The 14161-nt window shown below is 41.8% G+C and overlaps 1 protein-coding gene across 2 annotated transcripts in view; it reads left to right on the forward strand.

Moving 5' to 3' along the window:
* Positions 1–1584: 1584 nt before the first annotated feature.
* Positions 1585–14161, forward strand: part of JAK2 (Janus kinase 2) — a 96911-nt gene continuing 84334 nt past the window's right edge. For both annotated transcript variants that reach the window (XM_042804900.1, XM_042804904.1), the window contains exons 1-2: positions 1585–1689; positions 2565–2636. The gene's annotated coding sequence lies outside the window, so the exon portion shown is untranslated. The remainder of the gene's footprint in view (positions 1690–2564; positions 2637–14161) is intronic.

Consider the following 14161-nt stretch of genomic DNA (forward strand, 5'->3'; position numbering starts at 1 on the left):
GTACATGCTCATGTGAGTTTTCCACATTGCAGCCTCGAGAGAGACATTAAAAAGTAAATCATTAGAAGATGTAAAACCACAGGAACTTTCAGTGAGATCAGGGACTAGATACACTAGAAGAAAACACAATGTAATTGACTTTATTTCAAAATCACCAGGTATCCCTTAAACTGTTCAAGGAAAAAAAAATGTTCAAGGAAACCAAATATGAAAAGCAATGTACACACCGAGTTAAATTCCAGTTCTGAACTGGCCTATATTTTGTTTTTTGTAAGATGATATGACACAGTCAAACTCTTTTCTTCTGCACAGAAAGTAAAAAAAAAAAAAAAAAAAAAAAAAAAAACACGAAACAAAACAACAAATCATGTAACACTGCAGAAACAACAGTGATAAGCTTGTCCTTAAAGAATGATATTTGACAGTACCAAACAGCTTGCTTTGAAATCACTGAAGGTTGAGTCTGTGGGTAGTTTTGAGAGTCATCATCTATCAAACTTTTTAGTTCTTCTCTGTCCCTGCTTCTGTTCTTCCTCTTGTCTCCTGGGCAGACTTCACAGTACTAGATTGCGTTGCCTGACCCTGGTGTTCTTAACTCGCCATCTCTTCAGGTCAGCAGTCAAGCTCTCTCCCTTGTAACGGACAACGTAGTTCTAGCGCTTTCAGATGAAGCACGTTTACTTGGCACGGACGAGAAAATAAGGAACTCATCACATAATAAATTACAGAAAAGTGTGTATTTGCAAGGTTAGAACCGTGCAATAAATCCTGGGAGCTGGGACAGAACTGGCAAACACACGCATTGCTTGAAAAAAACCCGTGCGTTCTTCCTTTGGCCCAGCTAACACACACACCCCCACCCGCCTCCATTACCGCGAAGCGAGACCACAGCGAAGATGCACTGCTTTTGTTTACCACGGCTGAACAAGGCAAGGTCTGTCCCTCAAAACTTGCGCTTGCTGGTCCAAGGCCCTTTGGCTCACTTTACTTCAGTTTTTACCTCACAGCGGCTCCCACTGGTGAGGCCAGACGGAAACTTGCGAGAGACAAGAAGCCCTTGTCCCCACCGTGACCGGGGGCGGGGAGGTGGACGGCAAGCAGCAACCGCCCGCACGAGAGAGGCTCCCCCTCCCGCATTCACACTCCCACCGCCCTCCCTGGTGCCTGAGGGGGGGAAGGCTGCCACCGCCCCGGGCCAGCGGCTCCGTGCCCGCCCTGCGGCGGCTGCGCCGCCGGCAGCCGGCGGGGCTGACGGCCGGCCCCCTCGCCGCTTTCCCTGAGGCCCCTGAGGCGAGCGACACGCCGCCGCGGGGGCCCGGTGAGGGGCGGCGGTGCGTGGGGCCGGAGCAGGGAGGAAGGGAAGGAGGGAGGGAGGCGGGGGGGGCCGCGGCGCCTCTCCGGCCGGGGGCGGGGGGGGGGGGGGGTGGGATTTTGGCTCCGCGGCGCCCGGAGCCTTCCCGCCCCGGGCCCAGCAGCTGCGTGATGACGCAGGCGGCGGGAGTCTCGCGGCCCGCCCAGGCGGAGGGCGGCCGCCCCGCCCTCCCCAGCCCCGCGCGCGGGAGGGCGGGGCGGCCGCGCGGAGGCAGCGGGCAGAGCGCGGCTCGGCAGTCGCCGCCGCCGCCGGGTCCCCCGGCGTCGTGCATGGAGAGGCAGCGGGCGCACGCCCGCCCCGCCGCCGCCGCCGCCGCGGTGAGTGGGGCCGGCGCCGCCCGCAGCGCTCGTGGGGAGGGATAAGGAGCGGGGAGGGGGGCGGGTGTCCGGGGTAGCGGGTCCACCTCAGCCTGTCCCGCCGGCGGGGAGCTCTGGCGCCCGGTGGCTGCCCCTGACAGGGACCCCGCGTCGCGGGAGTGGAGGGCGGGGGGTGCGCGGCGGGGCCGGCGCTAGGCAACGGGGCGGCGGGGCCCCGCGGGGGGGCGGCGGCGGGCAGCGCTCGGCGGGACAGCCGCCCCGCCGCGGGCCCTACCTGGGCAGGGAGAGGGGCAGGAGGGCTCCCGGTCGGCACGGAAGGCCCTTGTTGTCTGGCGGGGTGTGTACAGGTCACTGCTGCGTCTGTGTGTGTCCCGTGTCCGTCCGTCCGTCCCCCCGCGTAATCAGCGCTGCCGGGAGGCAGCCCGGGAAAAGGACCTGGAAGTCCCGCCGTCCCTCCCCTCGCTGCCGCAGCTCGGCGAAGAAGGTGCTGTGTTTTGCTGGAGAACTTCCTCGAGATTACTTACTTGTGCCGTTAAGCAAAAGAAAAACAGCCAAACGAACCCCCAACAAAACACACACCCACACCACCACCACCACCCCCCCCCCAAAAAAAAAAACAAAACAAAAAACAACCCAACAGCCAGGAAAAACCCCAAACCAAAAAACAGCTCATCTCATTGCAGAAGGAGGGCAGACGGTCACAGAAGCATCTGTAGTTTTTCTATGTATGTATTGAATTTGCTTCTGGGTGGGGAGATGTTCCTTTAGATGTAGGTTATGAATTAATGAATTTAATTTATTTTCAGAAGATATTTTTTTTTTTTTTTAGACAACTGCAGATAAAACTTCGTATTTTTTTTTTTGTCTGTGTGCAGCTGAAGTCTTAATTAGGACCTGATTGGCTCTGTCTTCAGATTTCCCCTTCTCACCTCTGCAGTCTGTGACAGGTGAGAAAGTAACACCTTGTTTTGGTTATTCATAAATTACTTGTTGCCAGAGAGATACAGGTTATATTATTTTAAGTTGCTGGACAGAGGGAACCATAATTGGGGAAGTTTCAGTGCCTACTTACAATTCCAAATGTGATTTTGCACCCAAGATTAGTTGCTTAATGGTCACTGTTTCTGACATCTTAGCCCTGTAAAGCTTTCCAGTTTATCATCTATTTCTTCATTGGTTGTGTTGCTAGTCAAATTTAATACCTACATAGTTTAGCTGAAAGGGAACTATTTCTCTCTCTTACAAAATTTATTAAATTGGTATTTTATGGAAAATCAGTATTGACAGGAGATTATGAAGAGATTACATGCACTGTTAAAAAGGGTAGTTTGGATATGTTATATGGATTAACTTTTTTTTCTTTCCCCCCCTGCCCAGTCTTCCTGGTAATTGATAAGGGAGTAATATTGTAGTGATGTTCCTTGGGCATGCCCGTTTATCTTCCCTTTTTGGAGTTGGGGGCAGTAATTTGAGGATTCAGTAGGAACACAGTAGCCATCGCTGTCCTTTGCTTGATGAGAATGAGTCCCAAGTGACTCCAGTGGTGTAAGTGGAGAATTTTGTGGTAAACAACTTCAGTATTATGGTGTGAAATGATAGGGATTTTAAGCAGGGTGCACTTTCCAGAGAAGCCTTAAATCTTAGCTGTTTACAGAGTTTTTAATTTTCGTAAGTGCCAGCGACAGCAACATAGGGAAGTAGTGTTTTCTGCTGGGAGGAGAAGTTCACAGAATGCAGAAAATAGTTCGACGTTCTTGTTGATCAGATCAGATTGACTGGAACTGCAGAATGGAAAATGAAAGGAGGCTGCAGCTGCTTCTCACGTGTAGCTGTTAAGAGTGGTGACTGGGCTAATAACCAAAATCTCTGTAGAATAACTGTTTCAAAGCCGTGTGGAGTTAATGTTATGCATGACCACAGAATACTACTGAAGTGAATGTCACTGCTGTTTTGTACTAGGAATAGCATCTTGCTGAAGTTGTAAGAAAAGCAGTTACTGAATGAGGTTGTCATTTTTGCCACTGGTGTCTATCTCGGCTCTGGGGCAATTTTGCAGTATGACCTTATGTAAATAAAAAGCTAAGTGATGATGTTTGCAGTTACGGGAAATAATCCAACATCTCTGCTGAAAGAACCTTAAGAGGGAAATAAACAGGATTCAGAAATAGAGTAACATTAAACAGATACATGAATGGAATGGATGTTAGTTATGGATAAAAGGAAACTACTATAAAAAGTTACAAAACTTTCATTAAAAAAGGAGATTATTGTAATTAAACATGAAATAATTAAAAAAAAATGTTTTAGTGATATTTTTAAAAAACAGTTTATGTAGAAAGCAGCAACCAAAACCCCGTAGCTTTTTGTAAAAATAACTGAAATTTTGAGTAGGAGGTTGAGCTAGATGACCTCCTGAGGTGCCTTTCAACCCTACCGTGTCCCTAGTGCTGCTGTGCTATTGTAGGCCAACACTTCTGTTATAACACCCCCCTTCTTTTTACCTAGGCTTGTATGCAAATAGTAACGTTGTTAGGCAATACACAGTTACATCTTTTCCATTTAACTCAATAGAACTGCTGTTTCAAAGCCTCTGACCCTGGCTGTGCACTGATTTCAGTGGGTTTCATATGGATTCATATGTCCACCCACAGGGTTCTCAGCATGAGCCCTGTAGGATGACTAATATGAGTAAGACTAGCAGGGTCTGAGTCAACATTTGAGCTCACACTTGCATTTGTATCTCTAACTTGCTTCAGATGTGATTTCTTTATTGGAAGGTAAATGAGAAGCTTTCTTGAATTTCTGGATATGAGATTTTGCAGATTACTCCATAATGTAGATCTGTCTTTATGGAGGCTTGGAAAGCAGAACAAAAATCTGTATATACAATGAAGCTTCTTTATAGTAATTCTGCTGGAAGAACTGTAATCAGTTTTATTTGCCACATACAAATAGGTGCTTTTTGCTCTGTGCTGTGTTGATCTAGGGAGTATATTATATCTCTCACTTAAATGAGTGCCCTGCGATACAGTGAGAGCTACAAGGTGCAAGTGGAAGGTATCTTGTCAGTTACAGCCTCTGAGATGCTGGAAGAAAAAAGGTGATTATGCACTCCAATGTTAAGATCTCTGGGTTATGCAGGACTGAATGCAGAGAGATCTGGTTCACATGGGCAATGATATAGTCCCACTGTGTTATCATGGGTGTTGAAGTACAGCTGATTTGATCCGTTAAAGTAATTCCTACCTTGCTTTCTGCCCTGTTGACCTGTACTAGAAAGTATGTTTTCTGTGAAGGAAAATGTAAGTACTTTTTGAGTAGACAAGTGGAATGACTTGCCTGGAAGATAATTGTCCACCTAATTTTAGTTATGCGATCACTGTATCACACAGTCGAACGTGAATATTTGAATCTGACTTGTGGAAAAAAAATCCAATGTGTTGCAGCCAACTATTGATTTAAAATCAATACAACCATTGTCTTTTTATGTGAGTTGTCTCTGCATCTGTGTCTTTGGCAATGACTTCCACAGTACTATTACAGAGTTCCTTCTGTTGTTAGTAGATTTCTTTTTAATCATGGTCAAACATTTCTTTGTATCAGGAAAAGAGGCACTAGCTTTTGATATTTTGATTTTCCCTACCTCTGTCCCTTTTTCTGAGCATTTTTTCCACCCCTCCCCCCTAGTATTGTTAGCATTTGTCCACAGCTCAGATAAATCTGTGAATTGATTCTGGTTTTCTGTGTTTTCTGTGATGTCACAACAGATAATATTTCAGGTGAAATGAGAATGTTTTTGATCCCAGTCTTTGTTCATTGGAACACTTTGTTTCTTGTCTTGTGTCTGCCTGTCTTAAGCAGAGATTCTGTTGAGCTGCACATCCTGTGCATGGTTATTTTGTTTACCTGCTTACATTTGGCTTAAAATTCAACAGCATGTGGGAATAGCTGCAAGTTATTCTTTCAGGAGTTTATTATTTTGTATCTCTTGACATAAAATGTTATCTGTCTTCTGTTTTTTTTGCTTGCCTAGCTCTGAATTTCGATCCTGCTCAAGCATCATGTCACTTATCACCTAAGTTGTTTTTAGGTTGCCGTTCAGTACTTACTAGAAAGCTGAAAATATGTTCAATGCCAGGCTTAGGAAGTACAGCTGGAACATTTTGTGCACTTATAAAACTGAAGATTGCTCGCGTAGGCTTGCAGTTTGAAAGTGCTTTTATGCTTGCATAAATACGTATAGTGTAGTATTTCTTGCACTATGTGCATCCCCATGTAGAACTTTTCTGCTGTTTACCTCATTTCTTGGACTATGTGTTGTTCATGATGTAAATTTTTTTATTGACAGTGGTGGAGCTATCTTAGCTGATACTCCCTTTATCATTTTGCTTATGTGCTTGATCAGTTGCAGTGGATTTCGGGGTTTAAGAAAGTCTTTTACAAGTGTTTTAGGTAGATGAATATATTATATATGTTCAAAGTGATGTGATTAAAGTTATTTGCATGTATAATTAAGAATGAAATGTTTCTTTATGTGTCTTTTAGCATTAATGATTTCTTTTTTGTAGCATTTCATAAGGATAATTATCAAATCAGCTGAAATCTGTTTGTGAGATTTTTTTTGCACCAAGTTATCCTGTTTACTAAAAACACAATGTGGGGACAAGAACTTTGAGATTTTTTGTGTTGTTCAATATTTTAGAGGTATAGTGTTAACATTTCTTAGTCTAGCATAAAATGGATCTTTAAGAACATGTCTCGTATGCTTTAAGTGAATATTTTCTGTCTTTGTTCTCCATTAGTCTTGGTTGACTACTAGGATTGTGTAGTTATGAGCAAAATGCTCATCATTCTTCAGTGTATTGTGCTACAGCCTGAGTTTCCAGCACTATGAGATGTTTTTAAAGTAAGAAAAACTTTTACTTTTAAATGTCAAATATTGATACATGGAAATATACAGTACACTTGGTACCCGTATTTCTTAAACAATTTTTAGAGGCTTCAGTTGTTAAGTGCATTTACATTGTGAGCTCTGTTAACTTCAACATGAAATTATGGGATTGCTTGCATGGATTCACTTATAGAGATAGGGCCACAGGTGGAGCCTGAGTTTTACTGAATATATTCTGTAAAACTTGACTAGGAAACTAATGCAAGAGCGTTTGAGGACAAAGGCTATTGGAAAACAACCATTAATTCCTAATAAAAGGAGGGGGTTTGTGAGTTAAAAAGGTGCTTTGGAAACCTATTAAGATAGTCCAATAACATAGGAGGCTCTGAGGTTATAAAGACAAAAGCCTCCTAAAAATAGCTTTCAAGTGAGGGTTCCTGTTGAAGAATGATGTTCAGAAAAATATACAGTCTGTTACGTGTGGTATAGTTGGTGTAGTGCATACTACAGTAGGCAGTATAAGCCAGCAAAAATATTATCTTTTTCAGTGTTTCTGAGTTGTCAGGAATTCTGACATTCTTTGATGCTTGGGGCTGTGTCATGGTTTGAACTCAGAGGGCAACTGAGCACCACACAGCCACTCACTTTCCCTTCCCCCCCCAGCACTGAGAAGGAGAAAAATACACCAACTTGGGATTCAAGATAGGACAGGGAGGGATAAATCACCCATTACGATCATGGGCAAAAGACAGACTAGTTAGGGGATAAAAAAATAACATAGATTTATTACAGGCACTAACACCACCACCACGTAACAGAGTAGGACAGTGAGAAGCATTGCCACACCTTGAGAACACCTTCCCCCCACCCCTCCCTTCTCCCTGGGCTCAGCTCTGCTCCCGATAGCTCCATCTTCTCCCCCCAGCGGCACAGGGACAGGGAATGGGGGGTGCAGGCAGTGCTGCTGCTTCTTCCATCTTTGGAGGGGGCGGGGGGGAAGAGAGAAAGAACTTGTGGAACTTCTCTCTGCTCCAGTGTGATCCCCCTCTCACAGGAGACAGTCGTCCACAACTTTTCTCCAACTGGAGTCCCTTCCACAGGCTGCAGCCCTTCCTGAGCTGTTCTGGCGTGGGACACCCCCGCAAGCTGCAGTCCTCCCAGAGCTGAACTACAACAGTGGGGGCTGTTTCTGGCTGCCTTTGGGCACAGACACCTTAATTGGAATGTGGGGGCCCCTCACAGGCCATAAATCAGTGTCTGCTCTGTCACAGACCTCCATGGGTGGCGGGGGGGGGCCGCCCTGCCGTCTCACCACAGCATACAGGGGGGTCTCTGCTCCGGCACACCTCCCCCCTCCTTTCTTCCTCTGTTCCTCCACTGACCTTGGTGTTCACGCAGGTGCCACAACTCCTCCTCACAAGTCCAACTCCTCCTCCCAGATCCCTTCTTAAATACGTTATCGCAGAGGTGCTGCCGATTGGCTCAGCCTTGGTCCAGAGCTGGATTGGCTCAGACTTGGAGCCGGGGGAGCTTTGAGAAGCTTCTCACAGGGGCCACCACTGTAGTGCCCTCCCCTGCTACCAGAAACCCCACCGCTCACTCAAACCCAGCACAGGCTGGTTCTGCAAAATGTATCAATACTATATTATGTTCGTTCATAAGTAACTATAATGCAGTTGCAAGGGAGGGCAGTCCCCAGCTCTCTCCATACTTCTTTCTGAAGCAGAGGAGCGAAGGGGTTGCCAGCATGCAGAAGGGAAGTAAAGCCGCCTACATGTTTGTTGTATCCTGACTATATGAGGGAGTACTCCTGTGCGCTTGGAAATCAGGAGTTGGGGCCAGATAGTAACTGGTCTGTATGAGGGGGCATCCCCTCAGGGACAAGCAGAACCAAAAACATTCTTATTCTAGTCCTATAGTCTACAAAGGTAAAGAAAGCAAAGTGTTATCCTCAGAAAATGGAGGAGGGTGTAAAAGGAGTTGAATTAAGTGGAACCTTTAAAATCCCTTCTTATAGTTGAAGGAATCAAAATTGGTCACAAAGCCAAACTGTTTCCCTTTTATAGGTTGCGTGAAGACTGCCAAGAGCATTGGTGAACCTGAAAGCTTGCATGTTTTTCAACTTTATCATCAAGCTTCTAAAGACATTTTTTTCTCACTGTGAAATGTACCTTACATGGAGAGAACTTCTTCTACAAACTGATGTGGAAAATTATAACTGGAATTTCTGATCTTACTCCTAGCACTATTTTGCCATACTTTGCAGCTGGCACTACTGGGTTTTCTCTTTGGATTCTTTTTTGAAGCACTAGAAGTTTTATTTTAATATGGGATGTATTATATAGTAATATAGAATATTACTATAGTAGCATAGAAATGTCTTCAGTTTTTATTGTCTTGTAAAATCAGATTTAAACCAGTTCTACAAGACTGTACTCCAGAGTCTCAGATGAGTTGTATGAGGTTTGAATGCCCACTTCTGTGTATTGAAATCAGTGTTGATATGTAGTTTTTAAGCAACAGATTTATTTTTACTGTATTGACAAATTTCTATTTCTGCACTAAGTAAAACAGTGACACCCTTTTGTTTTTTTCATATTTTGATACCTTGAGATTTTGCTCTTTGGAGCAGTAGAAAGAAGACTCTTTCTACTTAGCAACTGATGGTTGAGGGACAGGAGAATTCCTAACGCTTGGGAAAATGGGTGGGAATCCAAGCCATGAAGTCTCAGAGATCTAACAGTAAGGTAGAAGTTTTAGTTTCATGGTGTGTGTTGGCTGTCCTTTTAAACTGTTTTTAGTGCATAAGGTGTTTCTTTCCTCAGCCTATCACAAACACTGCAGTTTGCAGCTCCCTTGATTTTGTAAACACAATAGCTTTCTGTGGGACTGTGCTGTAAACTGTATCACAACTGTGACCTAAGGTTTTTTTGTTTTTTTTTTTTGTTTTTTTTTCTCTTTTGGAACAAGTGGCATGAGGGAAGGGGAATTAACAGGATAACTTCTTAAGTTGGTTTGCAGTGCCAGAGAAAATGTTGTGTAACCACATCCTGGATAACCCCAAGGATGGACTGAGCTACAAAAGAAATTTTGAGTTCCCAGTGGAATCTGATGACATGGGATTGCACAAGACCCACATCCTCGGCTGTGGGCAATAAAGCATGTTTCAATCCAACAGCTGGCTCCCAAAAGGTTGAGACTTTGGAACTATTCTAACAACTGTGTAAATAGGTGCATGGTTTTCATTTAATTGCTCTATACCTGAGTCTTCATAAACCTTTGTAACTATGCTGAGTATCAGGGGTTTTGTGAATAAATACTTCTGGTTGCTTTTATCTTAACCTGGCTTCAGTTAAAGGTGATTTCAAGGTAGCTGGCTAACCCTAGCACATTCTATGCCTATGAGTCTTTTGATCCCTAAAACAGGAGCCTAGCACACTAAAATGGTGTTTTGAGCATTGAAAGGATGATGGAGTTGCACTGAAGCATGCTTGAAGAAGTAGGGGAGAAGCATATTAGATCTAAGCATATGATAACAAGAATGCAAAACCTGTTAGTAGGATTTATGGGCCCTGTGCAAGGTGGGTGCAAAAAATGAGCTGGGATCTTCACTTTTCATTGTTGTGCATTGGCAGACCTAAAAGCAGTATGATGAAATAGACTCAGGTTAAAGTGGAAAATAAATAAACCTGAAGGTTTTTTTTGGTTGATGTTAGTAAGATTTACACCAGTATAAGTGAGAACCAAGTCAATCTGAACCTATGTCTGTAATATAGTTGCATGTGTGATTGTAACACTTGTGTAGGAACATGAACTAGCTCATATTTCAGCAGCTGGAAGCCACAGCAGCACAAATTGCAAAAGACACTGAAAATTTGATGTTGCTTTCGCTACTCAAGCTGGTTCAGGTATATTAACAATGTTTAGAAGGATGTCTTTAGACTGCAGCAGACTTAAACCATACCTCAATTTTCCTGGGCTTTGATGCTTTTCCAAATCTGTTTTCTAAGAGCTCTGCCAGTTGGTCAGACTGATAGTTTATCAATATTTTTGCCTCTGAACTCACAAAACTGAGTTTTAAACTAACTTTGGAATGTTGAAACATTTTTACTATAATATTTGTCAATTTTATCATGGTTCTGTGAGTTTTGACACACAGTTTTTTAGAATTCTTGAACCTGAGGTAAAAATTCTGAGTAAGGTGATAGTACATGATGTCTTCTTCGTTGTTTAAGATGACATGCTGTGATTAGAAGACTGTGCAAGGTGGTGAAATAACATTTCTTACAGTCACATTTTTTGGAAGGCAATCTGAAGTTTGTCACTGCCTGATATTACAGCAAGTCAACCACATAACATGCTAGAAGGCATCGTCTGCCTAGTTCCTTATTGCTGCAGTAGCCTTGTGGACTGGTCTACCAAATTCTGTGAAATATCTTTGAGAAGCTTTATATTTAGATTACTTGAAGCCATTTCTGGAAATACAAAAAAGCTTTACTTTTAAACAGCATGTAGGGCACTTGGTGCTTCGTGTTAATGTGTCAAACTACTTTTCTCCTTTTCCCACATCTGAAGTCTATCTTGGCTAAGAAACGCAGTATTGTTTTGATTTGCCACAATGTTTCTGAAGTATTTCTGACTGAGAATGCCTAAGAGGAAGTGACCTCGAATGTCTTTTTTCATACTGTTAAAACAATAGGTTAAATATGCATGGAGCCAGGAAAAGTGGTGGTCTTTTTTCACACTAAGGGGACATGCAGAAGGAAAACAAGAGCATATTATCCCTGATCTTGGGTGGACAGGCGGTTAATATAGATGGAAAGGATTTATTTTTCCCAAAGGTTTCTCTTTTCTGGGTGGAACAGACCCTGCTCCCCATTCTATCCTCACAGGGTCTGTGCTACAGTCCCCAACTATGTTGGTGGCCTCTGTTGTGAACTTGTTCCCGTTTTGCCAGTGTTTTTTCTGGGGATAGGATGGGGCCTGGAGACAGAATTTTAAATTCGAACAAGATCTGAATATTGTCAAAGTTATAAAGGAAAGCCAGGACAGTAGTCAGTCAGAGACTTTTCAACAACCAAACTGGGAACATTTTCCTTTCCCAGTTTATATATAAAAATAACCATAAGATGATGCAATACTTTGGTTTTAAACACTTGAAGGACATTGTGACCAGAAACAATCTGTTCAGTTCGTGTAATTATAGTGCTGCTTTTCTTTAATGAACTGCTGAATTTGAAATGCAAAATGTGTTTTGAAAAATTTATTTGATTATTTAGCATTTCTTTAGAGGTGCTGTATTTAATAATCTCAACTATTGATTTTTTCCTTTACTTTTGTATGACTTTGTTACATTTAAATTTTCTAAATGTAGCATGCCAGAAATAAGTTAAAAATTACTGTGTTGAAAACCATAGCCAACGTGCTCATTAGCATAATGTTATTAATTAAAACTCAAAATCTAGATAGAACACATTAAGTTGTATTGCTTCTTACATTAAAATGCAACATAAAGTGTCTTGTTTAATTAAAAAAATTAGTACAAAGAACTGTTTGACTGCTTCAGTGATTAAATGTGCAGAACAAGAGCTTAAAAAATAAATGTGCAAAACAAGTGATTTATATTAAATGTTCTCTTCAAAGTCAATGATAACTTAAGCTATTTTAAATTAATTTCAATAAATCAATCTATCTTGCCCTCAAATTGGTAAGTACTTAATTATACATAGTAGTTTATATGCACATGATACATTTTAGTTGTGTTGTTTAGTTTTTTGGTTTTTTGTTTTTTGTTTTTTGTTTTTTTTTAATTCCCTTTGGTTCTGTAAGATTCATGGACTGTTAAACCAACTAGAACTTCAGGAGTATTATGGCCTTCTGTTTTTGTCAAGTCATTAAACTTCCACCAGTTGAGACAAGTGCATTCTGTTTTGCTGGAATGTCTTCTAGAGCTAGTTACAAGTATATGCTGGTGGGATATGTTTTTTTTATCAACCTGGATTCTTGCGTGCAAGTTCACAAGTCAAATTAGTTTTAATATTTGCCTGCCTTAACGGTTGCTCTTTAACCTCTTTCCTTACTAATAAAGTTAATTGTGGAATGTAAGTTTCTTCCCTTGAGTAACATAAATATGTGATGGATCAGTATGCCATTTTTGACATCATTTAATGATATCTAAATTTGTTTAATAAGATCTCATACTGTTGATATTATTCCTAAAATTCTTTTACTTCTTACTGGGATTTACTCTTGTATTTGAGAAGCTAATTATATATGTAATATTAGAACACTTGCCCTTACTTTCCACTTCTTTTTTGTTTTAATACTGCTTTTTAAATTTCATGCTGCTGCCTCTATTATCAAATTAAGATGAGCTAAAATATTAGGCTGCTTCCTTGATTATTTAAGATTAGTTCAAAAGGGGAAAGAAGAGATTTTGAGAAATCCCAAGTTGTTAAGCAAAACATCTTTGTCTTAATTGTCTTCCTCTAAGAAGTATATCTGTTCAGAAGCAGTAAGCATGTGTGTATTACCTCTGGTGTTATTAGTTGAAACTGGCTTTGCTTATTTCTGGTTCAAAGGCAAATATAAATTCTCATTGAATAGTTAATTTGTTATCTGTTACAGTGAATTTAGAACACTGATCTATTGTTTGGTGCGGTACCTTTCTCATCTTGACATAATTTCCAGTTACGCATTGAGCCTTTAGAGAAAGAAACAAAGCAAACAAAACTGATGGACATCGTTTTGCTCTCAGGGATATCATCCTCCCTGGTAACACATTAAGGAGAAGAAAGAGAAACTAAGGGAACAAGAGCAATATAAAAGCCTTCCTGGCAAAAACATACAAGATGCAGCAACAGTTGAATGGACTTGTAGAATCATTTGGTAAGCTTACACAGCAGATGGTAGAAAAAATAAAAGTTTTTTTAAAATGTAAAAGTGGACTTCCAAATCTGAATGATATTGCACCACGCACAAGATAACTATTTTGAAGCTACAAATAAAAAAAGATGGCCTTAGTCAAAGACACTGTGGGGAGAGCATAATATTATATCCTTACTGCTTCCGAATGGCTATGTTTCCTGTGCTGCAAGAAAAGGAATTTTCTTCTATTCCCACAACAGTAAAAATACTGTTGCTTTCCACCTTCACAATAATGAAGTAGGAGGTGAGTTTACAGTCAGGAGAAGGAACTCAATAGGATTCGGGAAATAAAATGGCTTAAAGTAAGGAGGGAGCAAGTATGTAAGCAGCTTTGTGTCTTCATCCCTCCAGATGCCTCTATATTCTTTACCTTCTTACCATCTCTTTACTCTTCTTTATCAGAACTTCTCTGTCACGTTCAGTCACATCTGTCCTGTTGTGGCTTTGTTGCTTTCTTGCATTCCTTCCTTCAGTGCCATTAATAAAAGAGCCATTAGCTGTGCTGCTGTTCTCAGAGTCAAGTAGGTTTTAAGAGAGCTTTCTGATCTTGACAGTGGTTAAGCTCTGACCTACTTGGAACCAAACTTCAGGGCACAGATCTAACTAAGTGTTTAGTTGCTCAGTTTGCAGGTTGATGAAGCAACTTTTTGTCTT

The sequence above is a fragment of the Tyto alba genome, unplaced genomic scaffold (assembly GCF_018691265.1).
Source record: "Tyto alba isolate M040663 unplaced genomic scaffold, T.alba_DEE_v4.0 Super-Scaffold_42, whole genome shotgun sequence".
NCBI classification, from domain to species: Eukaryota; Metazoa; Chordata; class Aves; order Strigiformes; family Tytonidae; genus Tyto; species Tyto alba.